This window comes from Poecilia reticulata, unplaced genomic scaffold (assembly GCF_000633615.1).
Source record: "Poecilia reticulata strain Guanapo unplaced genomic scaffold, Guppy_female_1.0+MT scaffold_181, whole genome shotgun sequence".
Taxonomy (NCBI): domain Eukaryota; kingdom Metazoa; phylum Chordata; class Actinopteri; order Cyprinodontiformes; family Poeciliidae; genus Poecilia; species Poecilia reticulata.
Window position 1 is genome coordinate 115346 of NW_007615018.1, and position 3613 is coordinate 118958.

A 3613-nucleotide genomic window follows, 5' to 3' on the forward strand; every position below is an offset into this window, starting at 1 on the left:
TCATCCATCCAACATCCATCCATCATCCAACATCCATCCATCCATCCACCCATCCATCCCTCATGCCGTACAGGCTACCCATCGTCCATCCTCATCCGCTCTTTCCCTCAAAGTTTCCCCGGACATCTGAACAAGCAGAGCCGATCGATCGATTTGTTCCTGAAGAGAATTTGATCCCCGTTGCTGCGACCAGAACTTCAGATGCATCAGAAGGAGTTTCCTGTAAAAAGGTGCCGTGTGCTTGTTGTCCTTTACAAAACAAAAAAACTGCTTTCCGTTTGTCTTTTAGTCCCCTTGTGTTAAAAGAAACAAAAGAAAAATCAGTTTTTATCTGAAAAATGGACGACATGAACAGACGGTTCAGGAGGTTTAACCCCTTGAGGTCCGTCATCAGAACTGTCCACTTCCTCTCCATGCTCCTTCCTGCTGCATCTCAGTCCCCAGCTGAAGAAATGTCCATGATGCGTTTGCCTTCGATGAAACCAAACGGGCCCTGAAGCCTGCAGCTTCGCCTTCTTGTCTTGCTTTCCAGTCTTCTGGTGTCAAATCTTCAGAGAAGCGAAGTCCTCCTGCCTGGCAGATGGGAGAAGTTTGAGTTTTTCTCCAGATGTTGTGTCTCCAGGTTCGTCTCACTAACAGGATGATGATCTTTCTGTCCGGTATCCACCACTCTGTGAACCACATCAACCTCCTGAAGCCAAATCAGGTGCAGTTTTGCACAGAAAAGCCTCCACTTCTTCTCAGACGTTCTCACTAGACTTTTCCTTCTTTCGTCTTAAGCACCATCGTCTTTTATATCTTTCACTATTCAGGACTCCTTCTTTCAACTGCATGTTCTCTTTGGAGAGTGAATCCACTTGTTTTCTTTTAGCTCCTCTGAGTTGAGCTGAACCGACTAGCCGCTAGCACAGCACTGTGCTGCTTCATTCGGATGCCATCTTCTTCCCTGCGGTCATCAACTTTCTGTCCTAAGGAGCTAATAGCGCTCAGAACAGCCTCCGTGTTCATTTCTTCCTGGGACGCAGCTTTGGCTGTTCTTTTCCCCATGTGTGTTTTTCAGCAGTGCTGGTCGGGGTACCGGCTTCCCTCTCCCGTTAGCTGCAGCTGACTCCATTGTTGAATGCAGAGTTTTGACTGCAGGCGGGAAACTTGTTGCTTTTCTTCATACTTCAAGCTGAGTACTGATATGTCAGATATTTACTAGTAGTTTACTCCATAAATTAACTTAGAATCGGGACTACCCTGTCCGCCATAGCGCTCCGCCTCCCCCGTAGCCCAAGCCCACCTCGCTGCAGCCAACAGGAAGGGGCGGGACGGACCGCTGCCAGTCAGACCTTATTTGGAAATGGGACCATTGCACTCCGGAAGTGAAGGGGGCGCTATTTCCTATATTATCCGCGGTCTCCAGCTTTTATTTTGTTTTGAAATTTGTGATATATCTTCATCTTTAGGAAGGAGTTTCTCTCTCAGCATGTATTTGAATTTCTCTATTTACTTCGGTGCAGCTCACAGTTCTTACATTGTGTAACTTTCTATTTATTTATTTTATAATGGTAATAATTTAAAATAAATAAAATCAGTGCTACCCATAAATCCGTCCTACCTTGTGATTATGTCACAATCTGCTGACTCAGCAGATTTCCCATAAATACGTCCTACCTGTGGAAGTTTCGTTTCATGTGTTTTACAAACCAGATTCCAAAAAAGGTGGGACACTAAACAAATTGTGAATAAAAACTGAATGCAGTGATGTGGAGGTGCCAACATCTAATATTTATTCACAACAGATCACAAATCACAGATCAAAAGTTTAAACTGAGAGAATGTTTCATTTAAGGGAAAAATATTTTTCAAAATTTCATGACGTCAACAAATCCTCAAAAAGTTGGACACGGCCATTTTTACCACTGTGGCGTCTCCACTTCTCCTGTCTGGGGACAGAGGAGACGAGTTTCTCAGGTTTAGAAATAGGACTGGTCTCCCATCAGGCCTCTAACTGTTCAGTCGTCTTGGACATTCTTTGTCCACCTTCCTCTTTATGATGCGCCAAATGTTCTCTAWWGGTGAAAGACCTGGACAGCAGGCTGGACATTTCAGSACCCGGATCCGTCCCCTCGTAGCCATGATGCTGTGATTGCTGCAGAATGTGGTCTGGCATCATGTTGTTGAAACATGCAGGGTCTTCCCTGAAAGAGACGTCTAGATATGTTGTTCTAGAACCTGAACATAGTTCTCTGCATTAATGGTCCTTTCCAGACATGCAAGCTGTCCAGGCCACCAGCGCTCATGCAACCCCAGACCATCAGTGATGAACGGAGCGTTGATAACAACTTGGGTTATCCTGGTCCTCTCTGGTCCGGAGGACATGGCGTCCCAGTGTCCATAAAGAACTTCAAACCGTGACTCATCTGACCACAGAACAGTCGTCCATTTTGCCTCCCTCCATTTTAAATGACTCCTGGTCCAGTGCAAACGGCTGAGCTGGTGGAGCTTAGAAATGGCTTCCTCTTTGTAGAGTTTCAGCTGCAGCGGTGGATGGATTGTGTTCACTGACGATGCTTTCTGGAAGTTTTCCTGAGCCCAGGCTGTTATTCCCTAGACGTTCCTGTTTGAGGTGCAGTGACGTTTCAGGGCCCAGAGATCATGAGCAGCAGTAGAGTTTACGGCCTTGACCGTTACGCACAGCGATTGTTCCAGATTCTCTGGATCTGCTGATGATGTTCTGCTCGGTTGATGATGGTAACTTAAAAGTATTTACTGTTTTACGCTGGGTTACACCATCCTGGTATTGATGCACCATCTTTCTGCGCAACGATGGTGGAATTGGTGATCCTCTTTCCATCCTGGCTTCAGAGAGACACTGACCCTCTAAGAAGCTTTTTATACCCAATCATGTTNTTCCATCCTGGCTTCAGAGAGACACTGACCCTCTAAGAAGCTTTTTATACCCAATCATGTTATCAATTGACCTGATTAGTGTTAATTGGTCTTCCAGCTGTTTGTTATGTTCAATTTCCTTTTTCCAGCCACTGATTGCTACTTGTCCCAACTTTTTGGGATTTGTAGACACTGTGAAATTTTGAATCAACATATTTTTCCTTTAAAATGTTACATTTACTCAGATTAAACTTTTGATCTGCCATCTATGTTCTATTATGAATAAAATATTAGATGTTGGCACCTCCACATCACTGCATTCAGTTTTTATTCACAATTCGTTTAGTGTCCCAACTTTATTGGAAGCTGGTTTGTATTTCATCGAAGATCACGGTAAGCTTTATTTCATTTATTTTATTCCTGGCTTTCATTAAGCTGCTGTATTACTTAATGTTTTAGTTTACATGACAGCAGCTTGTAAATATATTTATGGTTTTAGTTTGTTGTCTGCGATGTCGTCACTACTGTAAACAAGTTATTGTTTAGCGGTTAATAGCTGGGTTTCAATCCTGTGACCCTGATGAAGCGCAAAATTCAGATGTAGGTCCGGAAAGGGATTTCTCCGGTTCAAAACACAGCAAAGTTGATCACGACGAGTAGCGAACGCCCTAAATGGGCTGGAACAGCAGAGGCATCTCGAAAAATACGCATATATTTAGGACAGGATTCGTCTCAA